We start from the raw sequence: 16,399 nt of genomic DNA, 5'->3' as shown, positions 1-16,399 counted from the left end.
ACAAAGATACCACTCAGACTTTGTCATTGTGTGCAGATTTTATTGTTGGGAGAGGTACAGCAAGCAGCAAGAGCCCTGGGGACTACACATCCTGAGAACCTCATGCTGTTACTGAAAATAGCTCTGTTTATTTCTCTCAAGGTCACCAAGTCCCTCATAATCTGTGAGCTGTATGGAAACTCTAAGGATATCTCTAACCCCTCACTGGGCAGTGTTACTGGTACTTACAATAATAGTGAGTGACTTTGCACAATCATTGCTGCTAGAGCAGATTGATTCAACCATCACCCTTAGAAAGAATTTAAACATGCAGTATAGTTGTTAGTATAGTTAGATTGCAATGTTTTTGTTAAGAGCTTTGATGTAGAAAATCTTGGGGGGAAATTTAAAGTTTAGAAGGGCACACTTAATAAATAGTTGAGTGAGGGACTTGTTGAGGTCGGGGAACGGGAACAGTGACAGCCTTGCTATTGCTAGCTGACTCTGTGCTAGGATCAGTTGGTGATAAAAGGTGATGATTAATTCCTTGTACCCATTTCGGCCCTCAGCTTCCTGATAAGATTTAGTAAAAAAAAACAAAAAACAAAAAACTGTTGATGCGTGGGTATGCACCTTGAGGATTTAAAGTAGAGCTGACTGTTTTTCCTATTACAAAAGTTTAAATTTGTGATTCTTTTAAGATTTTTTTAAAAGATTACCTTTTGAGACAAATAATAAAATGATTGTAACTACAAAATGCAGCTTTCCAGTAAAAGAACTGGCTGAGAAAAATACCTTGCTTGCATCCACCTAGAACAAGTTGCTTAGACATGAATGCATGCGGGTCCTTGGAAATAATTTGTTTTTCATCTGTAATACATAAAATGTTTATCATGTAAGGGAAATGGGAAACATGCTGTTTTTTTCAAACTTGTACTCATTGTAATCATTCACTTAAAAAATAGGATGTAACCACATTGTTATTTTTATGCTGCTTGAAAGCTTTTGCTGCGGTTTATAAACTGTAAGGGGAAACATCAAGGAACACAGGAGGAAAACATCGTGAGGGATGTAAAGAGAAACACCAGGAAAAGAGTAAAGGAAGAAATAAAGAAGATAGATAGAGAGACCCTGACATGTTGAAGGAGTGTGTGTGTGTGTGTGTGTGTGTGTGTGTGTGTGTGTGTGTGGTGTTTCCCTTTTCCACCGGCCCCAGAGAATTTAAATTTTGCCCTGCCCACCAGCCCCAGAGTATTTTTACTCACTCAGATAAAAAAAAAAAAATCAGTTGTGTGAACAATTAGTTTGCTGACCCATGCCTCCCTGTCTGTTCTTGAACTTGACAGCTGGCTTTACTGCAGTAAGACTTAATTGTGGCATATTGGCAATTCTTCTAAAAAACTACATGCCTGTTGCTGGCTTGTTTTTAGAAAACTTGACACAGTCAAGTGTGACTGAGGAAGAGGAAACATCAGTAGAGAAAATGTCCCTACCATATTGGCTTATGGGCAAGGCTGTGGTGTGTTTTCTTGACTGATGGTCAGTGTATGATTGACCTTCTCACTGTAGGTGGTGCCACCCCAGGGCCTGGTAGCATTGGGTGTTATAAAAAGCTAAGCGAGTCATGAGAAGCAGGCCAGTAAGCAGCACCGTGTTAGGAATTTTCCTAATGCAAGCTCTCTGCTGTTGCAAAAATCCCAGTCAAGCCAAGGTTTTAATGTGATTCCTTAGCGACCACGGGAGTGGGGGCAAAGACCATGACGGGATTTTCAGGGGAGCACTGGGGGAGTGGTCAAGATTTTGCTGGGCTGCCTTGACCCTCCTCAGGGGAGGGGTCAAGGTTTGGTGGGCATAGGGGCGGGGCCTCCCAAGATGGAGGTCCAAGACCGGGACTTACACACAGTAAGTGGTCTTAATATCAAGGGTTAATCTTATAAACATTAATAACATGGATTAATCCCCTATGGCTTCTGGTTCAGTTTCTGCCTCCAAGTTCCTGCCTTGCTGTATGTAGTTCCTGCTTTGACTTCCTCCAGTAGCAACTGTTACCTGGAAATCTAAGGTATATAAACCCTTTTCCTCCAGAGGCTATTTTGGTCATGATATTTTATCATAGCAATGGAAATCCCAACTCAGAAATTCTTTGCCAGTTCATTATGTACCAACAAGTTTATGACAAACGAGGTACTTACTACGAGTTATAGTTGATCTGTAGAACAATAGACTGCATGTAAGAGACTTCGGCAGCTCTGTTCTGTACAGCAGATATGAGAATTTTAGGGAAAGCGAATGTCAGGATGCTAGATCCTTTGGACAAAGCTTCTTTATCATTCATTCTTTATCCACAGCACCCACACTAACCCCCAAATTTATATCCCAGTGGAGAAAAGATATGGGGAAATTCAGAAAACCAACAGAAAAGCAAGCAGAGTTCAACAGTTAGTAGCTCTATCCCATGGTATGTGGTAGCAACCGAAGCTACCACATCTGGCCCCATGTGTCCATACTTAGATAGATTTATAGTATACACACATATATTTACTAAATGACAAGCATTAATAGACAAAATAGAAAAGTTACCAATAGCCCACTGACAATGAAGTAGATTATTTCATTGTGATGTGTTCATTATGATAAAGTGTATGCCTTAATATCATGGATTAATCTTATAACATTAATAACATGCATTAATCTCATAACATTACATTGAGAGGAAGAAACAAGTCATGAAGTATTATATTTATATACAACACAGATCAAGTAAAATCATCCCTTGCATTTAGATGGTTGTGGGTGGGCATATGCATAGCTAAGATTCCGTGATGCTGCTGATTTCATTTCTAAATGTGTATGTAGATTACATATTCAGTCTATAGTTTCAGAACATTGATCAAGCCCAAATGTTTACGCAATTAACTGTTTTCTGTGTATCTATTATCTCTGATGAATAGTCAAACTGCAGCTCATGAAGTACAATAAACAAACACAGGGCAATGGAGGACTTCTGCTAAGCAGCAATGTGATCAAGGGGGCTTCTGAGGAGGCCATAAATAAGCAAAGGAACAAGGCAAAGAATTGTCCAGAAAGAGAACAATCTAGATAGAACATCAGAGGCCAACACTGTGGGATGAGGATGGCATATTCAGAAGGGTGGAAAATATTGCTAATCCAAAGACGTTAAGGACATAATGAACTAGAGGGGGAGGGGCCAGATTGAGGAGGGCTTCAATGATAGGTACAAGCTGATAGATTCTTCATTTAGTTTAAAGGGAAATTCTTCGTCTCTTATGACTAATTTTGGTTTGATGTTTGCTTTCTCAGGAAAGAGTGTGCTATACCGGCATGCTTTCTGGTTCTATGTGCTAGGAAAGATATTTTTTTATACATTCTTTTGCCTCAACATTGTGTTGTCTTCACAGTGCAGTTTACAAGCAATAGGTAGATGCATCTTATTTTTTAACCAGTCTGATGATCTGTGTCATTTGTTTGTTTTTTCAAGACAGGGTTTCTCTGTGTAGTACTTGCTCTACTAGAACTCGCTCTGTAGACCAGGCTGGCTTTGAACTCACAGAGATCTGCCTGCCTCTGCCTTCCGAGTGCGGGATTAAATGTGTGCACCCTCTGCCCTACTAGTTTGTGTCTTTTGATTAGAGAATTTAGGACACCAATGTTCAGAGTTGTTACTAAAAGGTAATGCATGGTCATTTCTTTCCCCCTTTTATAAAAAATAGATTTTTTTTCCAAGTATGATATATCCTGATTACAGCTTCTCCTCCCTCTATTTCCCCCAGTTCTTCACTTTCTTTCCCAACAGGATCCATTCCCTTACCTTTCTGTCTCTTAGAAAATAACAGACTTTTAAGAGATAAGAACAAAACATAAAAAAATAAAATATAAGATAAATTTTTTTAAAAAATCACATCAAAGTAGGATAAGGCCAAAACAAAACAGAACAGACGGAAAAGAGCTCAAGGGAGGCACAAGAATCAGAGATCACTCATTCACTCACTCAATAGTCCCATAAAAATACTAAACTGAAAGTTATAATACATATACTGAGGATCTGGTGCAGACCTACGTAGGCCCTGTTCTTGCTGCTTCAATGTCTATGAGTTCCTAAGGGCTTCACTCAGTGCCCTTAGAAGTGCACTTGTTCTCCTGGTGTCCGTAATCCCCTCTGGTTCCCACACTCCTTCAGCCTCCTCTTCTGCTGCATTCCCTGCCCTCTGAGGGCAGGGATTTGATGGAGACATCCCATTTAGGACTGAGTGTTCTAGGACTCTCTCTGCGTGTAATGTCTGACTATGGGTCTTTGTATTTGTTTCCATATGCTGCAGGAGGAAGCCTCCTGATGATGGTTGAATAAGGCACTGATCTATAAATGTAGCAAAATATCATTAGGAGTCATTTTATTAGTACTTAAAAATATATTTGATATCTTTAAAGATATCTTTAAAGATTATTGAAGATTTCTAAGGTATTTGGTTTTACCCTAAGTCTCTTGGTGTTGTAAGGAGCGGCAGGGCTGCGTCCCGCCACCCGGCTAGCTTTCCCCGAAATAATTACATGGAAACTGTATTCTTTTAAACACTGCTTGACCCATTAGTTTTAACCACTTATTGGCTAGCTCTTACATATTGATCTAACCCATTTCTAATATTCTGTGTAGTACCATGAGCTGGCTTACCAGGAAAGATCTTAACCTGCGTCTGTCTGGAGTGGGAGAATCATGGCAACTACCCGACTTGGCTTCTTTTTCCCAGCATTCTGTTCTGTTACTCCACCTACCTAATTTTCTGTCCTATCAAAGGCCAAGCAGTTTCTTTATTAATTAACCAATGAAAGCAACAGATAGAAAGATGACCCTCCTCCATCATCTGGGCTATCTAGTCTCTGGTTCTTGACCATCTAAGCAGTGTTAGGTATGAATTCCATCTCATGGAGTGGGCTTTAAGTCAAACTTGACTTTGGTTGGGTTCTTCCACAAGTTTTGTGCCACTGTTAGCATAGCATATTTTGCACACAGGGCAGATTGCAGGCCAAAGGCTTGGTTGACATTTAGGTTTCTTTTTTGATAGCTTGTAGAGCACCTTCCCATACCAAAGATACTAGAACATAGGGATGGAGGTTCTCTGTACACACCAACTCAACCTCTCCATGTGCAGGGAGTTGTGTGGATGTTGTCTTCAGCAATAGGACCTTGCTGTCCATCTGTGGAGAGGAACCCATTCTCTTGGCAACAGGCTGGATAGAGATTCCATGAGACCTCTTTGGACATCAACTAAATTGTGTATAACCGAGTCCCAATACTGGTAGCTATGTTTGGTGACAAGACATGGCCATTTGGGACTCCATATTCCTCATTATTTGGAGACTTCATTAGAATTGCCTTCTTTTATTTTAGGAAGTTTCCCGAGTGTCTATCAAATACACATCAATTCCAGCCGTCTCTCTCTGTATCTCAACCTCATCTCCCTTCCAACTCCCTACTTAATCCTCTTGTTGCACCCCCCAAGTTCATGCCTAAAATAAATTCTATTTCCCCCTGTCAGGAGATCAATGTGGTCCCCTATATTCCCTTCCTCTATACCTGCCCTCTCTGAGTCTACAGACTGTAGCTTGGTTATCATTTGTTTAATGGCTCATATTCACAAATACGTGAATACATGCCATATTTAACTTTCTGGGTATAGATGGCCTCACTTGCAATGATTTTTTTCGAGATACATTCATTTGCCTACAAATTTCATGATGTAATTTTTTAAACAGCTGAGTGATACTCCATTGCGTAAATGTACTACACTTCCTTTATCCATTTTGCTGTTAAGGAACATGGTTGCTTCCAATTTCTGGCTACTATGAATAGAGCAGCAATGAACATGGTTGAGCAAGTATCCTTGTGATAGTAAGAAGCATTTTATTCATATGCAAGAGTGGTCTAGTTGGATCTTGAAATAGATTGATTCCAATCTTTCTAAGGTACCACCATACTGATTTCCATAGTGGCTATACAAGTTTGCTCCCAACCAGCCGTAGAGGAGAGTTCCCCTTGCTCTACATCCTTGCCAGCATTAACTACCAATTGTGTTATGGATTTTAGTCCTTCTGACAGGTATGAAAAATCAAATCTCAAAGTAGTTTTGATTTGCATTTCTCTGATGGCTAAAGTTCAACATTTTTTAAAAAGTGAGTTTCTTCTAGAATTCTCTGTTTAGATTCCCATTTTAAGTTGGATTATTTGGGTTTTGATAGCTAGTCTTGAGTCCTGTATATGTTTTGAATATTAGTGCTCTATTGGATGTGGAGTTGATGAAAATCTTTCTCATTCTTTAGGGTGCTGTTTGTCCGAATAACAGTGTCCTTTGCCTTATAGAAACTTTTCAATTTCATGAGGTGCCATTTATTAATTCCTGATCTTAGTGCTTACACTGTGTTCTGTTCAGAAAGTCCTTTTGTATGCCAATGAGTTCAAAGCTATTTTCCACCCTTCTCTGATATCAAGTTCAGTGTATCTAGTTTTACATTGAGTATTTGGTCCACTTGGACTTGAGTTTTGTTCAGGGTGATATGTATGTGTCTATTGCATTCTTCTACATGAAGACATCTAGTTTGATCATTACCATTTTTCTTTCATTATACATTTCTGATTTCTTTAACTAAAATCATGTGTCCATAGCTCTGTCAATTTATGTCTGTGTCTTCAATTTCATTACATTGATCAATGTGTTTGTTTATATACCATGCTGTTTTCATTATGATAGCTTTGTATTACAACTTGAAATTGGAAATGTTGATACCTCTGGAACTTCTTTTATTTTTCAGGATTGTTTTAGCTTTCCTGGGGTTTTGTTTTTTCCATATGAAGTTGAGCATTATCCTTTCAAGATCTGCGAAGAATTGTGTTGAATTTTAATGGGGATTCCATTAAATCTGTAGATTACTTTTGGTAGAATGGTCATTTTTACAATGATATTATTACCAATTCATGAACAGGGGAAATCTTTCTATTTTCTGATATCTTCTTCAATTTCTTTTTTCATAGACTTGAAGTTTTTATCACACACTTGGTTAAAGTTACTCCAAGATATTTTATACTATTTGAGGCTATTGTGAAAAGAATTGTTTAGATACATTCCTTGTATCCCTGATCTCTCCAAGATTTTTTTATAATGAAAGAGTGTTGGATTTTGTTAAAGTCTTTTTCAGCAACTAATGAGTTGATAATATATTTTTTTTCCTTTCAGTTTATTTATATGGTGGATTAAATTGACAGATTTTCACATGTTGAACCATCCCTGCATCTTTGGGAAGAAGCCTACTTGATCATGGTAGATGATCTTTTTGATGTGTTCTTGGATTTGGTTTGGCATTATTTTATTGAGTATTTTTGCTCCAATACTGATGAGGAAAATTGTTCTGTAATTCTCTTTCTTTGTTGAATCTTAATGTAGTTTTGGTATAAGGAAGACTGTGGTCTCATAGAAAGAATTTGACAATATTCCTTCTGATTCTTTTTAAAAAATAATTTGAGGAGTAATGGTATTAGCTCTTCTTCAACAGGCTGGCAATATTTTGTGTTAAAACCTGACTGTGGGTGCTTTGGGGTTGGAGATTTTTAATGACTTCTTCTATTTAGGTTTAGGTTTAATAAAATTGTTAGTCTGATTTTTATTTAACTTTAATAAGTAATATCTATCAAGAAATTTGTCCATTTCTTTTAGATTTTCTAATTTCGTGGAGTATAGGTTTTTGAAATACAACCTAGTGATTCTCTGGATTTCCTAAGTGTTGGTCATTATAACACCCTTCTCATTTCTGATTTTGTTAATTTAGATATTGTCTCTTTGGTTTTTAGTTAGCTTGGATAAGAGTTTATCATTTTGTTGATTTTCTGAAAGAACTAACTCTTTGTTTCATTGATTCTTTGAATTGTTCTCCTTGTTTCTATTTTACTGGTTTCAGCCTCAGTTTGATCATTTCCTGAAGTCTACTCTTGGGTGTGTGTGTGACTTTTTGTTTGTTTGTTTTTATTTTGTTTTGTTTCGTGTTAGAGCTTTCAAATGTGCTGCTAAGTCGTTAGTTTGAGATTTCTCTGATACAGGATTCCCCTCTGTATGCTATGAATATGTTTTATTACCATTGGTTAATAAAGAAACTTCTTTGGCCTATGGCAGGGCAGAATAGAGATAGGCAAGAAAACTAAACTAAATGCTGGGAGAAAAAAAGTAGAGTCAGCCAGATGCCATGTAATCACCCAAGAAGTAGGAGGTAATTAACCATGAGCCTCATGGTAAAATATAAAATAATAAATGTAAGAGTTAGTTAATAAGAAGCCTGAGTGAATAGGTCAAAGAGTAGGCAATTAATATTAAGTCTCAGAGTGGTTATTTAGGAGATGCATGTAGCTATATTTCTCTAATTTCTTTATGAAGGAACATAAACTTTTATCTTAGCACTGCTTGTATTTTACTGAATGTAGTTAAGCTCCTTGGTTTGGAGTTATCCTTCTAGTGCCTTCTGTAGGACTGAATTTGATAATAGATAGTGTTTAAATTTGACATTCTCATGAAATTTCCCATGTACAGTAACTGAAATTTTTGTTCAGTATAGTAGTCTGGTCTGGCATCTGTGGTCTCTTAGAGTCTGCAAGATTTTATTCAAGACCTTTCTTGATTTTAGGGTCTCCATTGAGAAGTCGGGTGTGATTCTCTATAGATCTGCCTTTATGTGTTACTTGACCTTTTTCCTCAGCCATATTTAATATTTGTTTTTTGTTCTGTATGGTTAATGTTTTGATTTTTATGTGCTGCAGGGATTTTCTTTTCTGATCTGTGCTGTATGATAGCCCTTTTGTATGCTGTGAATATGTTTTATTCCCATTGGTTAATAAAGAAACTGTTTTAGCCTACAGCAAGGCAGGATAGAGTCACATAGAAAATCCAAGAAGAGATACAGGGAGAAAAAGGGTGGCAGAGTTAGGGGCTGATGCCAGTGAGCTGTTGGAGGAACAAGGTATACTAGAGAACAGGTAATGCCAGAAAGTCATGTGAAAAAAGAGATTAATAGGAGTGGGTTAATTTAAGTTGTCAGAGCTAGTTAGTAATAATTAATAACAATTAATAATTAATATTAATTAATATTAAGCCTCTAAGTGATTATTTTCAAGGTGGCTACAGGACTTGGCAGGACAAAAATGCCTCCATTTAGAGATCTAATCTATTTGATGTTCTATAAGCTTCTTGGACCTTTAGCACGTCCTTCTTTAAGTTGGGAAAAAATTTTTTTATGGTTTTGTTAAAAATATATTCTGTATCTGTATTATTAGCACGAATAATGAAAACCCAGAAACAGAAATTGGGGTTCAACCCAAAAACCAGAAAAGCCAAGTCACTAAAAAAGTCTTTTTTCTACCAAGGCTGGGTGACTACAAAACTAAGCAGACTAAGTCTCTCTGTCCTCCCATTTTATATGCCCTCTAGAGCTGGGATTTAAGGCATGTGACTCCCTTAGACTAGGATTTAAGGTGTGAACCACCATCTGGATTTGTTTTAGCATTGATCTTGTGTATCCCAGGTGGCCTTGAACTCAGAGATCCATCTGCCTTTGTCTCCCAAATTCTGCCATTAAAGGTGTGTGTCACCATTGTCTGACCTCTAGTGGCAAGATTTATTTATTAAAATACAAATAATATGCCACTATAAGTATTCTCCTTTTTCTCTTCCTATTATTCTTAAGTTTGGCCTTTTCTTCGTGTCCCATATTTCCTGGATGTTTTGTGTCAGCAATATTTTAGATTTAAAATTTTATTTGACAGATATATCTATTTCTTTTATCATGTCCTCAATGCTTGAGATCTCCTCATCCATCATGTGAATTCTGTTGGAGATACTTTTGTCTGTATTTCCTGTGCAGTAACTTAGATTTTCCATTTCCAGAATTCCTTCACTTTGTTTTCTCTTTTCATCTTTGCTTCTCTTTTCATCATCATGTCTTGAACTGTTTCCTTCACCTATTTGCTTATTTTTTTAAGCTTTCTTGGCATTTTTAAGGTATTTATTTATTTTCTTCATTTTTTTGTTTGTCTTTTTCTTAGTTTCTTAAAAGGGATTTTTTTTCCATTTTCTTTTTAAGGACCTCTGTCTTCTTCATGAAGTTATTTCTAAGGTAATTTTCTTGTGCTTCCACTGCATTGGAATGTAGAGATCTCGCTATTTTGTAGGATATCTGGGTTCTGGTGATGCCATTTTGCCCTTTCTGTTTTGATTGTGTTCTTACATTTGCATTGAGGCATTGGATTTGGAATGATTATAGGTCTAGATATTGATTCCTGTGTTTGTCTTTGTAGGATGGATACTTTGTTCCTTGTTTTCTGTTTCCTCTTTGGTCTTATGACCTAAGTAGCCAACGATTCTAGTGAGTCTTCATGTCCAGCAGGGTGTCAAAATTGCCTCCTTGTTAGAATGGGTAGTGGTCCTTCTCTCTGAGTTGTCTTATGAATTTTACTCTGATCTTCCCTGTAGCATGAATAATTTTAAAAAGAGAGAGAGAGACAGATATTGGGGTTCAAGCTGAAGATCAGGAAAGTAAAGCAGTCAGCCACTGGCTATTACCTCTACCTTAGACTGAAAATGTGCGACCTTGCCTCCACAAATCCTCAGATTGAGACTGAGCCCTGTCTCCTCCCATTTTATATCCCTCTCCAGTGCTGGGATTAAAGGCATGCACCACTGCCTGTCCTCTATGGCTAACTAGTGTGGCTGCTGAGATTAAAGGTGTGTGTCACCATTACCTGGTCTGTATGGCTGACTAGTTTAGCTAACTTGCACTGATCTTCAGGCAAGCTTTATTTATTAAAACACAAATAACACACCACTATATTTTTGCTATTTGTCTAAATTAAAAAGGCTATAACTAATATAAGAAAACATATACAATAAGTATAATAACTATTTCAGTATAGTCAGGCAATAAGTACCTCAACAATGTCTAGCTCATTTGAATTTGACAAATTCAAAGAAAATACTAAATATCTATCCTATCTTGGTGAGTCCAAAGTCTTATAACTAATTTTCTTTCTATCATAATTTGCTTTCTGTGTCTGGTACATAAGGAAAACCATAGCTATCTAGTCTTTAACTCCCTCAGAGATCCCAGAAAGAAATAATATTAACTAAGTAAGCAGGAAGTATGGCAAAGGACTTCCAAAAAATGAGAGAAATGACAGAAACATCTGACTGCCTAGATAGTCACCCAAAGTTTCTCTGCAACACTGGGGCATCCATCTTTGGCCTGACAACTTTTCTGTGAAGCAGAATATTCAGAAAGGCTGTCCTTCTTGTCTTGCCAGTGTTTGGCAGTCATTTTCTTTTGTGTCCTGCTTGTCCAATTAGGAAAGCATAGGATCAGTAGTCAATGCCCAGTGGCAAATTTGTCAGATGTTCACCTTCCTAGACCTGGATGGAGTGGGGAGGACCTTGGTCTTTCCACAGGGCAGGGAACCCTGACTGCTCTTGGGGCTGGAGAGGGAGGAGAAGAGGAGTGGGGGGAGGGGGAGAGGGGCGGGAGGAGGGGAGGGAAATGGGAGGCGGGGAGGAGGCTGAAAATTTTTTTTTTCAATAAAAAAATAAAAAAATAAGAAAATCATCAATAAAACATAATAAATATTCAGAAATAAAAAAACGAAAATAAACTCCATGTTGAATTTCTTCAATGCCCATTATCTTTTCTGAAGTAGATTGGTGCTACCAGGTGCAGATATGTCTCATTGCCATAAAAATCCTATTTTATTAAGGCATCTTAAGTGCCATATTCTGTAGATCTCTGAAGTGTTTGAAGATGACCTGCTTATCTAAAATACATCTTTGTTCAGTTATAGTAGGTTATTAACTAATAACCTACATTTCCTTATTATTGTAAACAGTTGGCAATAATAATTTTCAAGGACTAAAAATTTATATTACATTGTTAAATGGGTTGTATAGGTACAATATCTTGAAGAAGAGTAGAAATATATATAGTATATTCTAAAAAATTAGTCTAAAATTGGTATCAATATACAGTATTTGTATACAATATAAAAAGACAAATCCAACGTAAAATATTTAAAACTAGTAGTTGCTGTTTAACAGTAGATTCAATAATCTACTCTTTCATTCTATCATATCTATATTACCATGTTTTCTTTACAAAATGAGAATCTTGAATCTAATTTTATTTATTTAGCTTTTTTTTTCTGATCATTACCAATATCAACTTGTAACCAATCCTCCTGAACAATGACAAATATCTATAACCCATTGAATGATGAAAAATCACCCACCTTACCGTTAGAAATGTGGGTTTTATATTCTCAAATTTACTTCTTGCTGTCTGAGGGGCTGGCATCTTTAGGGGATCCTAAAAAGAAAATTTTGCATTAAGAGTCATGTCCTGGGAAAGATAGCTGTATCATTTGTTATCCTGTCTCTGCATAATGGAAGAGTACAGGGCTTGTTTCAAGTCATGGATAGAGTAGTCTGTTAGGCTAGATAACTCAGCTAGCCACCTCGAAATTGTTCTGAGAAATTTGTAGTCCAAAACCAATCTTTAGGTGTTTTCCATCAGTTTAGTGATGTTATCATAGTACTGGAGGAATTGTTGTTGTGGAACCCCATCCCCCTTTTGGAGACTTCAAGGTCACTGTTAGGAGTGCTCATGGTTCACTGCAGAAAACTGATAGAGACTCAAATCAGAAATTATGTGCAGGAAGGTAGATGAACCTTTTTCTAGAATTAGTTAGTACTCTATATGACCATTAATATCATAACAAAAAGTTTTGAATATATGTATATATAATATATTATATATATGTATAATATACATATATATCTTACAAATTTTATACCTAAAGAAAAACTGTTAGTCATTATAAAACCAATGGATTATGTGATTAGTGGCAATAAAAATAGTCCTTAAATATTTGTTTTTCTTCTGTCCCATATCAGGTGACTCTTCTGACATGAAACAGAGATTTTGGATTTTACTTTAATAAGCAACGTTGGGTTCAGAGAAGGAGAGAGCCACACTCCAACTCAAAAGTCAGCTTTAATTGGACTACAAAAAGACCATTTGCATTATATGTCTGTAGAGAATAGCAGAAATAAACATTTGGGAAGATTTGTGAAATCTTATCTTTTTGGAAATGTGCTATGCCAATAGGATAATTTACTCCTTTTCTTGGGATACTTTTTCTGGATAGTTTGTTTTTTTTTTCTTCAGATGTCTCATTTGTCCAATAGTTTTGTATTTCTTAGCCAGATACCTTTATTCTATTGAAAAGACAAAAATGAAATCCTTCTTCAACCCTAATTTTGGGGAGATTCTTTTTGGAAAGTTATATCTGATCAAATGAAAAGCATTTGTTAGTTTTATAGGTTAGTTTAGATTGAATGACCATGGTGCTTAATGAATTATCATATCTTCTAATTAAGAGATTTCTCTTGTTCAGATCAAATCTTTGTCAATTTGATGGTGTCTATAGCTTTTCTTCTCCTGTGGAAACAAAAGCAAAATATCTTCCCCAATGTAACACATGTCCTGATTTCCATTCTGAGGTCAGTACATTTTTAAAGTATATTGGCAGGTTTTATTCTATAGATTTTCCTACTATCCAATGTCTCTCTGCAACTGTTGTACATTTCTCACTAACATTTAGAAAATTCAAAGATAATAAAGCATTATGCAATCTATTTCTGGGGTATTTTTATCATTTCTTTCTATTTATTTAACATATCCTTTATAGTTTGATTCGATCTTCCTTTAACTGCCTGGCCTGTAGGATTGCGTGGCATACCTCTAATGTGCTTTATATTATAATAAGAAAAAAATATTTCATTTTCTAAGAGACATATGCTGGAGCATTGTCAGTCTTTATTTGTGCAGGTATACTCATGATGGCCATAACTTCTAGCAAATGTGTTATTACTCAATCAGCCTTTTCTGAACTCAAAGGAGTTGACCATTGAAAACTTAAATAGGTATCAATAGTATTATGTACATATTTTAGTTTTCTAAATTCTACAAAATGGAATGCATCCATCTGCTTGATTCCATTCCTTGAGTACCCTTTGAGTTCTGTCCTTCAGGTAGTGGTGTTTGGTTATATAAAGAAGAAATATGACATTTTCTTATACTTTCTTTGACTTGTTGCCAAGTGATAGAAAAGTCTTTTTTTTAACCTTTACTATGAACATGATGCTTTTTAGGAAATTCAGAGACCTTCAGCACATTTTCAATCAATAATTGATTGAGCTGGGCGATGGTGGCGCACGCCTTTAATCCCAGCACTCGGGAGGCAGAGGCAGGCGGATCTCTGTGAGTTCGAGACCAGCCTGGTCTACAGAGCTAGTTCCAGGACAGGCTCCAAAGCCACAGAGAAATCCTGTCTCGAAAAACCAAAAAAAAAAAAAAAATTGATTGATTGATTTCTGCATTACCTAGTTCTAGAGGACCTGGCAGATCCACATGGGATCAGACATGTGTTATATATTTATGATGATTCCTATACCTGATTGTATCTTGTAACTGAATAAATGATGAAGTCAATTCTGTATCGTCTGGAATAAATTCAGCAGTTTCAGCATATAAAACAACTCCTTCAGCGTATTGTGAATTGGTAACTATGTTGAGAATTTCTTTAAAATTCCTTAGTACCCTGAAAATAGTATATAATTCTGACTTTTGGATAGAATCATAAGGGGTTTGATTCTCTTTACTTAAATGTTTGATATGTAACCTGCCTTTCCTGATTTACTTGCATCAGTATAGGATGTAGGGGCTCCAGTTATTGGTGTGTACCTTACAATATGAGGAAGGATCCAATAAGTTCTCTTTATAGGTTGAATTCTCTTGTTTTTGGGATAATTGTTGTCAGTCTCTTCCAAAAAATTACTACAAGCTCTTTGCCAGGATTTGCTTTCTTTCCATAATTTGTCAATCCATTATTATTAAAAAGGTACTATAATTTCTGCTAATTAATGAAGTCTCAATCTTTCCTTTTAGAATTAACTCAGAGACATTTTTCACATAGGTTTTTAAATTTTTACTCAGTTTATGTGGTAAAAAAGATTCATTCTAAGATATTATCTTTCCTCTGCATTAAAATTATTGTAGGGGAATGTTAATATGAGCAGAGGTAGTTAAGATTTGGATCTAGGGGCTGGAGAGGTGGCTCAGTGGTTAAGAGAATTGACTGTTCTTCCTGAGGACCCGAGTTCAATTCCCAGCACCCACATGGCAGCTCACAACTGTCTGAAGATCCAGCTCCAGGGGACCTGACACCTTCACACCAATGCACATAAAATAAAGTTAAATAAACCATTAAAAAAAAAGATTTGGATCTAAATGATCCAAATGTGCATTCTGTAATTTATCTTCAATCAAAGCCAATTCTCTCCCAGCTTCAGCTGATAATTCCCTGAGACTATTTAAGGCCTTGTCAACATCTAAGGTTTTGTTTAATCACTTCATCAGGACCCATCCAAATAGTGAGCTATAGATGGAAAATGCCTCCTAGCAATCTTTGGAAGTCATTAAGATTCTTCAATAGAGTTCTCCTAATTTGCAACTTTTGGGATCTAATTTTTTGTAAACATATTCTATAACCTAAATAATTAATAAAATTTCTTCTTTATATTTTTTCAGGAGCAATTTGTAATTCCCAACAAGGCAAAATTTTCTTTACCTCTTCAAACATATTTTTCTAAATTATCTACATTTGAATCAGATAGCAAAATGTCATCCATGTAATGGTAAACTATAAATTTAGGAAACTGCTTGTGTATCATTTCTAATGGCTGACTTACAAAATATTGGCAGAGGGTAGGGCTTTTTAACATTCTCTCTGGGAGAATCTTCCATTGATATCTCTTAGTATGCTGATAATTATTATAAGTAGGCATGTGAAGGCATATTTTTCTCTGTCCTTTTCTTGTAAAGGTATAGTAAAGAAACAATCTTTTAAATCAATAACTATAAGGGGCCATCCTTTAGGCAATAAGGAAGGCAAAGGAATTCCACACTGTAGAGAGCCCATTGGCTGAATCAACTTAGTAGTAGGTCTTAGATCTGTTACGATTCTTCACTTTCCAGATTACTTTTTAACAACATATATAGGAGAGTTCCAAAGGCTGATTGCTTCTTTAATATGCTGAGCATCTAGTTGCTCCTGTGCCATCAGTTCTAAAGCCTTAATTTTTATGTTGTTAAAGATCAGTGCTTAACCCATGCAGATTTGTCTGTCAACCAGTATAAAGGTGGACTGTTTGATGCCTTTGAAATATCAGCAGCTGTTGTGCCCTGTTCATTTACAACCTGACCAGTCTGTGACTGTTCTTTATAATATTTTGTAATATTTTTTCCAGAATCACATGTTAATTTATGG

The sequence above is a fragment of the Chionomys nivalis genome, chromosome 5, assembly GCF_950005125.1.
Source record: "Chionomys nivalis chromosome 5, mChiNiv1.1, whole genome shotgun sequence".
Taxonomy (NCBI): Eukaryota; Metazoa; Chordata; class Mammalia; order Rodentia; family Cricetidae; genus Chionomys; species Chionomys nivalis.
Note: the sequence above shows the minus strand (reverse complement) of the source record.